Source organism: Lycium barbarum, chromosome 4 (genome assembly GCF_019175385.1).
Source record: "Lycium barbarum isolate Lr01 chromosome 4, ASM1917538v2, whole genome shotgun sequence".
NCBI classification, from domain to species: Eukaryota; Viridiplantae; Streptophyta; class Magnoliopsida; order Solanales; family Solanaceae; genus Lycium; species Lycium barbarum.
In genome coordinates this window covers 139,559,460-139,571,886 of record NC_083340.1, presented here as the reverse complement: position 1 = coordinate 139,571,886, position 12,427 = coordinate 139,559,460, and the positions used below count along the sequence as shown (strand labels likewise).

Below are 12,427 nucleotides of genomic sequence, written 5' to 3'. Positions count from 1 at the left end.
TGTGATTAATTTCTTATACTTTTAATTTTCCGTAATGAAATTTTCAGCGTTTTTAAGATCAAAGAATCGGGCGGAAAGGGTGGAGCCTTCCCTTCCTGGTTCTCATGTAGTTGGATCCTCTGGAACCACTAAGAATCCTTAGTTAGAATGGGATTCGTACTCAACACCTTTTGAGTGAGATAATTTTGAGATGAATTGCTCTTCGGAGAGCACAGTAGGAGTGGACATGGTATGGTAGATATCGATTATCATACCGACATCGAAATTTTTTATACTGCAGTTTCAATATTATGGTATTTGATATGCATTTTTAAAAAGTTTGGTATTCGGTATTCATAAAGAAAATACCGAAATACCGAAGTATATAATTCATATATCTTAGTATTATAATACTAACATATATATAAACTAGTATTATTAGAAAACTAATTGTTTAAATGTTAGAACTTTGACTGCTCTATCTTGATTTAAATGTCTTTTTTGTGTAATTGATTTACGAAAGGGATTGCCTGTACTTTCTTTTGAATATTTTTATATGTGTAAAGTGTTTAGTACATAATAATTGAGGCGTTTCTTAAGTAGCGGAAGTCATAATTCTCCACGATATGAGTATATGTAAGTCGAAGTCGGACAACACAATGGTACCGATTTACCGTACCGTAAAATACCGAAACCGAACTTTAAAATACCGAATCATACCGAATTAATTTGGTACGATAATGGTATAGTACTTTTAAAAATCGAAAATCGAAATTACCGTACCGAAGTTTCAAATACCGTACCATGCCCACCCCTAGAGCACAGTACGATGTAAGGTGTAAGCCGTTATGGTAAAAATAATCGGGATACTTGAGAAGCGATGGCTTACCCTGCACTGGTTCGAGTCCGCCGACTCCGTTAGTGAATTTAACTAAACCTTATATCGAAAGAAAAGACTTATGTCGATTGCAGTAGCAAAAACATCCTTTAGTAAGAGTTTCGGCATGCTTCATAGATTTTTATTTTTTTCCTCCTATAAGTACAACATATGTAACACAAACATAAGTCAACAGTCGCGCTGTTGGGTGTGTGTGTATACAAACACAAGTCCACCCCAATTTATCGCGACACAATTTGCAGATAATAACAAGTACTTGTTTCAATTTATCTGTCTCATTTTTTTTTTTGTTAATCTGTTAAAAAAGAATGTCACTTTCAATATTTAGTATGATAACTTTTTTATTCTAGCATATACACGTGACTTGTTTAAGAAAATAAGTTTCAAAAGACATTTTAATACATTACACACGTTTTTTATTTAATATCATAAAATTCAAAACTCTTTTTTAGTTACATATTAAACTCCATGTCCACCATAATCTCAAACATTTTGATACATTACATTCTTAAACTCCATGCCTACCATAATTTCAGACTCAATCGAACCCACTTGCAAATGAAATCGTGAGGATAAACCGATACCGTCTACCCGAAAAAAAAAAAAAAATCTTGTGTGCCACTAGGCTATTTGGTGACCTAATGACTTACATGTTTCGCGATCTCTGTCACTGTATTTTTTGTTCTTTATATCGAAAAACTTTAATTATATTAAATTGACGTTAGTATATACTTTTTATAAGATTCTTGGGGACTATGTAAAATACGCCAAAGTTTTGCTCACGTAATTGCCCATACAATATCTGATTATTATCTGGAACCAAAAGTCTAGCTGGTCATTTTTCCGAAATTATTTGTGTGCATATGATTCCAAGTAGTTTTGAGGTAATAAAGAATATAAGGTTCAAAATCAAAATAAAAAGATAGAAAAAAAAGAGAAACTGGAGTTATGAGCTGTTCAAGTTGTAGCCAACATGCTTTGAAAGTTGAAACGCTTTCCCCATTTTTTCCTATACCAAGCTAAAATGAGGCTAGGTTGGACTAACCTATAGGGTGCCGGTTGTTATGTCAATAGTAGCGTCGAGCAGCTAAATTGATACAGAAGAATTGCTACGCTGCGGGAAATTCTTCTCTATACAAGTTCTCAAACGAATTTTTTAAACAGAAATTTCATAGATCAGAAATGTAAGTACGTGAGGTATAAAGCAATCTCGTATTAAAGGAAATGACTTTTACTTTCCATAAGAGGAATTATATTGCTTCTATATAATTTGTATATACTTTATAGGAATTATCTAATTTAATGAGGGGTTAAATAGTAATTGCAAGATTGGTACATTTTAGAACTTATATATATATATATCAAAGAAAATAATCTCCTATAACTAGTTGTAATATGAATGTAAGAAAATGATCCAATAAAATCTCTCGTCTTTTATTATCTCCTTCATTAACTCCAGAATTTTCTCCAACATGGAATTTGCCTTACAATTCATGCACTTGGACTCCCACAACACCGCCATATTTCAAGCCATAGAATGCTCTTACTGTCCTTCATACACCTTGTGTGTTGATTACTTTTCCTTCCTTTTGTTCTTCTTGAATTCTTGTTATATCTCCAAAACTCTTCATTCTAACACATTCAGTGTAGTAAAGGTTTACCTGCATTGAGTGTTTATATTAAGGGTATTTACACCAAATCAATAAATATAAGACATATGTTTTGTATACACACTTCTACTTAACACTTAACCATGATTAAATGATATGCATTTTCACTTAGACGAAATTCAAAAAATTAGTGAGAGAAGGAATTAGCTAAGGAGAGGCTTTGATCATTCACTCAAAATCTCTTTAATTTCCACTTTCACAACTAATTGATATAAAATAGGTAGTAGCACGCTAGTTCTTTTTAGTGTGAAACTTTATACTTAGAAGATTGCAATTTTATTTCAAAATAACTTTGACTTCTTCCAACATTTGTCCATTAATCCTTGTTGACAAATCTAGAACCTTGTGAAATCTTATTTTTTTCTTTTGATTTCTCATCTGGTGTTTGTTATTCATACTGGGGCCCTGACTAATTCAAAGTTGCACCGTGTAAGGCCCATTTAAGATTATCCAAGCCTACCTTGCCGTCTTAACCGGAAAAAACTTCTCAAATACACGAAATTCGACCATTTCGATATAACGCAGGTTGGAAACAACTGGGTAATGCTGCCTATTAAAATTTGAGGACACGTTCATATAAGAATCTAAAGACATAAAAAGGAAAGGGAAACTTACGTAAATGTACCCTTCGGCCAATTAATATACCAACATGGCCGAAGTATACACTATTTAATATTTATACACTTCAGCTGGATATGTTGTACATAGGTACGTATGTTACATACATAGTATATGCAGGGGCGGATCCACCCTAAAGGGTGGGAGTGGAATGCACCCCTTAGATTAATAATTTTTTTATATACTTATATTGTAATTTGCTTAAATTAGGTTAAATATTTGATCCTGCCACCCTCATTCTTAAATTAGACAAAGGTGCCACGGCTGGCAGACACAAGTTTGAATCTATCTTGAACATTTTCCGACTCCCGTTTTTCTTTGTGCTTTTTACTTCGTTTGTTCCAGTAATTCTCTTTTCGGCTCTCCAAATTTTCTATTTATCTTTTTATTATTTATGTTGCCTTTCCTCGTTTCTATTATTTTGTCTGTGATCTCTAGCGAGACCATACAAATAGAAGCTTCAAAATCCCTTAAATTAAGCATTTCTCTTAATCTCAAATCTGTGAGTATTTAAATCGAAAAACTTGGGTCTCAATGGGAATTTTGGATTGAGATCAAAATTCAATTTTTTTTTTATAATTTCTTTTGTTTATTACTCCGTCCGTCCATATTTACTTGTATATATTTGACTTGGGACACTCTTAATAAGCAACAAAAAAAATAAAAGAGAAATGAATTGGAGTACTTAGTAATAAGGGTAAAATAGGTATAGAATGGTAAATTATGTCTTGGGTTTTCAAACTATATAAGTTACAAGTAAAAGCGGACATATATTTTTGGAAAATTTACTTGCCATAGCTATCTCTAAGACTTATTTATGAATAATAACTACCTTATTTTTTATTTAATTTTTGTAGCTTTATTTTTCCAAAATTACATTTCATAACTGGTCCAATAACTTTTGAAATACATGCACCTCTCTATTCTCCCTCACTACATATTTAAGATTTATCATCTTCTCCAAACCCTAAAAAAAAATCTCTCTCCTCTCTCCCCTTCCCCTCACTGCCGCCTCTCTCCCTCCCTTTCTCTATCTCCGACCTCTCTTCTCCTTCAGCCAAACTTCGTGAGGAAACTGAGCGTTAAAGCTCGTAGAAACTGTAGCAACGTCGTTGTTGCACAAGTTGTTGCTGCTTCCTAGTCTAATAACAACCATGACTTTACTCCGGCGGCTGCTAAAGCCGTTGATGCCGCTGCCATTGCTCCTGTTGTTGATGATGATGAGGTGGCAGCTACGGTGGTGGAACGACCCCAAATCTGAGAATACACTCAGATCTGAAAAAGAGGGAGAAGTGGGTTTCATCGGAGCCACCACTACCACCACCACTATTACTACCATCTCCATCTCCAAACTCGTAAAAAACCTTAAGGTTCTAGTTCTCCAGATCTGAACTCCATATGCTTCATGTATTAATGGTTTTGGTGGTGGTTCGGTATGGTTTTTGGAGTGGAGGAGGACAGTGGTGGATCGAAGAAAGGCGGCGGAGGAAGGAGGAGGTTTTTTCCAGTTTGTTGTGGTGGTTCGGTAGGGTTTTTGGAGTGAAGCAGGATAGTGGATCAGAAGAAAGGCAGCAGAGGAAGGAGGAGGGTTTTTCTAGTTGTGGTGGTTCGATAGGGTTTGTGATTGTGGTGTTTCAGTATTTTTCTGTGTATTTCGCTATATTTCAATGTACTGTTTCAGTATATTTCTGTATATTTCAGTGTATTGTTTCAGTATATTTCAATGTATTTCTAATTTACGAAACAACTTCTAATACATTTCATTGTATTCCATTGTATATACACATACTACAATTTTATATTTCTTAAACAATCAACTATATGTCATTGTATTCCAGTGTATATTTTTCTGTATTTGGAAATATTTCTAAAAGTTTGGAATGGAGTAATTTGGAGAGAGAAACGTGGGTTGTTATGGAACTTCAGCCGTTATGAGTGATACATGGTTGATTTAATTTGACTTACCATTTAAAATGAAAGAAGAGAATATGTTCCATAAATACAGCCTATTTTTACTCTGCCAAATTTTGTGTTTTCGTGTATTTCAGAAACGCGAAATACAACCGAATACAAAAAAAACCAGCAAAAAACTTTTGAATGGAGTGATTTTGATAGAGAGACATTAGCTGTAATGAAACCTCATGAGGTTTGCGTGAATCATGGAACCATTAATACAAATTACCGTATAATTTGAAAAAGATTTTTATTGCCATAAATATAGCCTTTTTTTTATTCAACAGCCACGCTGTATTTCGCAGTATTTAAAAAACGCTAGATACAACTGAAATACAGCCAAAAGCAGCTACGAATTGTAAATCTTCAACCTATAGCTATAACTTGTTAGAAGCTGTTAACAGGTAGTTATTTGTGTAAGTTTTACTATATTTTTAGTATAATGGACAAATAAAAATGGATGGAGGGAGTGTATTATAAAAATTTATGCTGTTCTATAATTGTTAAATTCAATTTAAATCACTTTATTAGTTAAATTTTGATGGAAATTTAGTAAGCACTGCTTAGAAAAAACATGAAATTTATGATTTATTTTTGAGAACTTGTAATTTATCTAATTCTACATTTACTTGTGGGGTATATTTACCTATTGAAGAGTTTTTCTATTATTTTTCTTATTTTGATTGGTGTAATTCCCTTAGTGAAGATGTTATTTCACTTGTGCAAATTCATTTTTTAATATACATAGGAGATGCAAGTCCCTTGGTGAAAATGTTATAATTCTTTTGTTGTTAATGAGTGTGATTCCTTGTTTAAGATGCTAATTATGTTTGTTTCTTGATTTTTGAGATGTTATTTCATATTTGCAAATTAAAAAAGTCTATTATGTTGACCCGAATAAACTAAAAAGAAATGGACCCGACCCAAATACACGATCCTAACAAGATGTACATTGAAGAAAATTGTGGCACCCGCCACCTTCAAATCCTAGATCCGCCTCTGAGTATATGTATATTTTATATAAAGTATACACTACCTATACAGTGTCACAATGTGTACATATATGAATTAAATGACCGAATGGTATTTGGCAATAATATTTTCAAAAAGAAAAAGGAAAAGAAGTATAACAGAAGAAATACTTTTTTTCTCATATATATGATGCAGCCGCCTTAAAATCAGATCTTACGTTATCCTTAAAGCTTGCAAAAATAATGTGTGATATATTGGGCCTTTGCTAAATTTAGAAAAACTATGACATAAAAGTTCAAACTAGGAAGCAATACACATAAGAAGTCCCTATCACAATACTTTTTCTATTTGCATAATTGAAGCCAACTTTGCTTTTGGACATTTTCTTATAAGTTGATGTCCATCGTAAGAAAAAAAAGAAAAAGGTGGACCCCCCTTGCTCTGAGGGAATTCAGAATGCAGAGTTGCGTTACCGAATTCATCTGTATTTTTTTTATATATAAATTTATATATTAACAATTACTTAAAATTGTAAAAAGTAATAGGCATGAATTCATAACTTTTAAAAAATAATATCTTTCAATACAAAGAACTTTAAATGTTGAACTACACCTGGATATCTTTAAGGCATTGTATTTATTTATTTTTGGTTTCCCACCTAGCGTGTGATATCCGCATGCATTAGGGTCATGATTAATACCGATTCGTACCATCTATTAAAAGGAAGTGTTTCCTACTAGGATGTTTTTAATTTGCAGGACTTGACCCCGAGACTCTGATTAAGGGTGGAATGATTCTATCTAGCCTAGCACAACATTCGTTGGTGATTAAGGACGTCGTACCAAATTAGCATGGACATGATTAGTTGTTTTCAACAATTTATTTTTTATTATATTAAAGTAATTGAACTTTACTTATTATAAGGGTAAAGGCAAAATATATTGTTGGAGAAAACTTGGTCACATATCGTATTTACACAAAATCAATAATTAATGATTCATATCTTTCATATACATGTTTATTTTTGGCCATTGCTAACCAATAAATAGTATATGCGCTCTCGCCTCAATCTATCGATCACTTGACTATGAAAAATTTATATGGTTTGTTATATACAATAGACGTGAGTAACCCACCCCCCTCCCCCTCCCCACCCCATCTTCCCTCTCAAATTTCTTGTATATCTTAGAAAAATAGGTTTTAGAAGTAGGAAGAAATAATCCGGCTTTGATAGAGTAATCTCTGTCTTTAAGGAATTTAAGCCTCCCGCTTTGTTGATGCAGGCATGGTGGCAGAATTCCTCCAGGATTTTATAAAGCCAACAAAATTCAAATACCAGCAATTAATTCGAATTTCCCACAAGAATAGAATGTTGTGATTTGTAGTGAAAGCGATAAAGAGAATAAGAGAAAGTTGGTAAGTCCACATCCTTTTTTGAAGCAATACCAGGTATTTATAATACCTTAAGTGGTCGTTTGGTTTAAGGTATAACATGGGTTATGCCGGTACTAATTTTTATACCACGTTTGGTATAAGGTATAGATTTATCCCGGGATTATTTTATACCTTGTACCAAACGTGATATAAAAATTAGTGCTGGAATAACTCAACTTATACCTTCTTAACCCACTTATACTGGTATTATTTTATACCATCTTTCAGATGGTATAAAATAATACCAACAGATGGTATAAATTAGTCCCGAGATTGTAATCCCGGGACTATTTTGACCTCAAACCAAACGACCACTAAGAGTTTGTTAGCAGCAGATATATCTTCTTGAAGAAACTTTTCGTAACAGACACAACTTTTAGAGTGACATTTTTCTCTAAAAAAGGTTGTTTATTTTTTCTGAAAAATTAACTTTCTTTTTTTGAAAAGAGTGACTTTTATTTTTGAAAAAAAGTAACTTTCTTCTCCTTAAGCTAACCCATCAACGCTAACTAATGTAACAATATATGCAAACTGGAGATAAATAAAGAAAACCAGAGCTAGGTCCTTGGATCTTTATGCACCATTCAAATATTAAGGGAAGATGAAAGATCTAACTTAGCATCATCGATCTGTCTTCTTTTTTATCAAATGCAAATTGATATACATTCAATCTATTTATAATGACGTTGTTTTATTTGATTATCTTTTAGCTGTTATATTGCGAAATATTGTGATACAAAATATACAATATAACATATCATGAAAATTGACGGGATTTTTCATTTTTGTCCCGTCGACCGAAGCTAATTGTGAGTGCTAGCCAAAATATACAAAACACATACACTGATTACATAAATATTGTGTATATATTATGTATATTATATGTATATTTATACTCAATATGCAAAACCTATACATTTTCTGGCTATTATTCTTTTGAACGGTCCAAAGATTTAATTATTCCAAAATCAATTCCAAAAAAAAAAAAAAAATTGCCGTTATAATGAAATTTTGTCATGAAGAGGTGTGACTGTAGATATTTCGTCATTTCTAACGATGACAATTCTCATAAATCTTCTGACAGAGAGAGGTACATTCTCATGAAGTTAAAGGACATACCTACATATATAGTACATTAACAAGCATAATCACACATAAAAATACGCTTGTTTTATTTACATTATATATAGTCTTCTATGCTTGTTTATTTAATGGAAAATAGGGTGTACGAAAGGGAAATTAGTTTATGGAGTTACTTGAAGAATTACTTTCCCAACAGTGGAACCAGAAAATAGAGATGTTAAACTCTCCAGAAACTCTCAATTCCATTATAGAATTTGTGCTTGGATTTTTCTTTTCCTTCTTTCAAGTAAAACTTCCATATCCTTTCTGAAATCTTCAAAATAATTAATGTAGGAACCCACCATAAATCCTTGCATCATAACTTCTTTGCCCACCATGTTTCAAACTCCTCCTCTCTCGGTCCACCTACAAAAATTCAAAGATTTTCTTTTTCCTAATAGAGTTTTTTTTGCAAGTATCACACATCAACTATCAGTTGTTCTCTTTTGCCATCTGAACTATCACCGTCTATGAATTAAAATACACCCAAATTATCAGTTTGTTACACCTCGGAAATTTGGGTTGTCGCACTGTGAGTAGACTAATGTAAGCATAAGGTGAACATGGAGCTCTTATGACCACAAGAAGGATATTTGGTAGCTTTAAAGTGTATGCGATGAGAATTTGGAGTTATATGAATTGGTGAGACTAAGTTCGTCAAAGGAAAGTGAAGTATAAGTTGTGTTCGGGAATGTTTGGCGATTATCGAGTTAATGATTATTTGGTAATGTCTTGAAGAGAAGTTATAGAGCCCTTAGATGGTTGATGAAGTATTATACAAGTGTCAAGAAGGTTCCATAAGAATTGGAGATCAAACGAATCACTGAGAGCGATTCCAGAAAAAGTGGGTTATACGACCACTTATACGGTCCGTATAACATTCCAGAGGAAGGTCAGTCCCTGGTGGTATTATACGACCACTTATACGGACCGTATAATATTATACGGACTGTATAAGGGGTCTGTATAACTCCATCGGGTCACTTTTCCAAAATTTTCCCCAACTCTATATATATAGCCCAAGTCCATATTTTTCATTTCATACATCTTCCACACCTCTCAAGAGCTCTAGAATATTCCATACCCCTTACTAACACAAATCCAAGGTAAACCAAAGATTAAATATCAAGAACCAAGAGAATCAAGGGTAGAGAAGGTGACTAGGGCTTATGGAAGTTAAGGTTTCCTTTTTGGAATTGAAGTTGGGGTTTTCTTAAGTGAAGTATTTTCATCCAAAGTCCCTTCCTACATCATCAAAGGTGAGTTTTGTATTCTTTTCATGTTATTAAGAGTATTGAGTAGTTGAAAGACTTGAATTAGAGAAAGAAGTAGAATATGGAGCTCAAATGTGGAAATAATGGTATTCTTGAATAATAGCTTGACATGAATCATGATTCTTGATATGATATGAGGAAAATCTTGTTGTAAATGATATAAGTGATGTGAAGAAGTATTATGTGAATAATGAATATGATGTTGTATTATAGTTATGGTTATGGAGGATTTTGGAAGCGAATCTGGGAGTTGAATAATGTCTAACTCGAAGAAATTTATGTATTATGATATTATGGGTGTTATTATGATGTTGGAAGCTGTTTTATCATACGGGAAAAGTTGTCGAAATGAAGGAAATGCTGTCCAATTTTCGTTAACCTTTAGTTGCTTTCAAATTTGACTCAAGAATGTTTGGAATGATCTAATTAGTACGAATCCTTTTGTATGTAGAATTGTGAGCTCGGAAGGAGAGCGTTTAGTCAATAGAGCAAAAGAGACAAAAAGGTATGTAAGGCTAGTCCTTCCTTTCTAAGGGATGACTCTTATAACATGATTTCATCTATCTTTCCATGACTTTCTTACATTCCGGAAATTGTGAGTCCATGATTATTAAGAGCTTCTCATCAGATAGAGATAAGAGATAAGCTATGATAATGACGATTTTGGGCATAGAGACTCTAAACTTACGAAAGGATGCTATTATGAGATTAATGATCTTAATGTAAGATTTTCTTGATTGTTATTCATTATTGATCATCTCATCTCATATTGATAGTCCCTTCCAAGTGAGACATGATGATTATGATAATTCCATAAGGTAATTGGAGGTTACCGACCTTACGTCACTCCGATAGAGTTACAGCTTTTACTTGAGCCCCTATGCATGCTTCATGTTAAGTATATGATGGTGATTACACCGTGCCTAGATGGCCGGGCAGCACCGCTAAGGCAGGCGGCTATGACGGTTGCACCGTGCCTAGATGGCTGAGCAGCACCGCTAAGGTGGGCGGCTTATACATCGTGTCTATATGATACGGGCAGCACCACTAGTAGGCGGCGTGAGATGACCATCCCGGACGCGGGATGCCTAGACGCGGGATGCCCGGACGCGGGATAATGATGATATATGACTCAGACAGTTTACTTATGCATATGTATGTACCTGACATGATATTGCTTAATATAAAAGCTAGCATGCATGACTCCGCCTTAAGAGGCAGTCTGATGAGCAGGTTATCTCTTTCTCTCATGCTCCCTTATTGTTTTTTTTTTACATTGTTGCTCATGCCTTACATACTCAGTACATTGTTCGTACTGACGTCCCTTTCTTTTGGACGCTGTGTTCATACCCTCAGGTAGACAGGGAGACGGTCCGGATTCCTAGAAGTCCATTCAGCAGACACACATAAGCACTCCACTACTCTAGAGTTGCAGCTCGTTGGTATTTTCTTTGTGTACATATTTGGGGCATGGCGAGGTCCTGTCCCATCCTTATGATTTCTGTCTTTCAGTTAGAGGCTCGTAGATACATATGTGTGGGTAGTAGATGTTATGTACCCTCTCAGTGTTACTTGTGTATCATTTTGATAGCCGCGAGGACTTATGTATATATATACTCATGCCTTGGGGGATAATTTACGATCATTTTATAGTAAGTATTACCTTTGAGAATTATGTTTGCTTGAGGTGAGTATGACAGCTAGAAGCATATGGGGTGCTCGGTAGTCAGCTCCGGGTATCCGTCATGGCTCCCTAGTCAGTTCGTGACACAGTTGTCCCTGAAAACCCTAAACTCAATCAGGTAGAAAAGGGAACAACTGATAGTTGATGTGTGTTTTATTACATAAATGATAATAATTCAGGTAGCAAAAGAGAATTGCTGATAGTTGAAGTGTGAAACTTGCGAAAAAGTGATAGTTCATGTATGCTTTTGACCATTAACTAGATCTTACTTTTTTTAAGAAACCATCACCAGGCTATATTAGCCCCTACCTCCTATATCATTCGAGGTGAAAAAGTAATTATTTGGTTCGACGAATGTCATTTTTATGGTTGGTGAGTGAATTATAGACCTTACACATACATAGAATTAATAATTATATGAAATTATTGAAAGGAAATTAAGTAATTATTTGGTGTGACGGAAGTTATTTTTCATCAAAAATTTGATGTTTGTGAGTGAATGTTTTTATACAAGAAAACTATATATTAAATAATTAATAATTACTCCTTCTTTCCAAATTTAAGCGGAGGAATACAGAGGAATACGGTAAAAAAAAACTTAATTTTGACTATGATTCGGGTTTAGTTCTTCAATTTTTTTTCACATATTTAAAAACTGCATGAAAAGTACTATAAGTCAATATAGCAAATGATTCATAATATTTTAACAAATTTAAGAAAATTGTAATAAAAAACAGTTTGATTACCCAAACGATAACCCCTTCATATAAATGAGACACAAAGAGTATATAAAATTATCGTAGGAAACTGACTTTTGTCGACA

General features: G+C 33.7%; 1 long non-coding RNA gene across 1 annotated transcript; it reads left to right on the top strand.

Annotated features, from left to right (window-relative positions):
- Positions 1–8,693: 8,693 nt before the first annotated feature.
- Positions 8,694–11,961, top strand: LOC132638717 (uncharacterized). Its single transcript, XR_009581859.1, has 3 exons — positions 8,694–9,905; positions 10,372–10,425; positions 11,277–11,961. It is a non-coding gene; the product is annotated as an uncharacterized LOC132638717 (long non-coding RNA).
- The last annotated feature ends 466 nt before the right edge of the window (positions 11,962–12,427 follow it).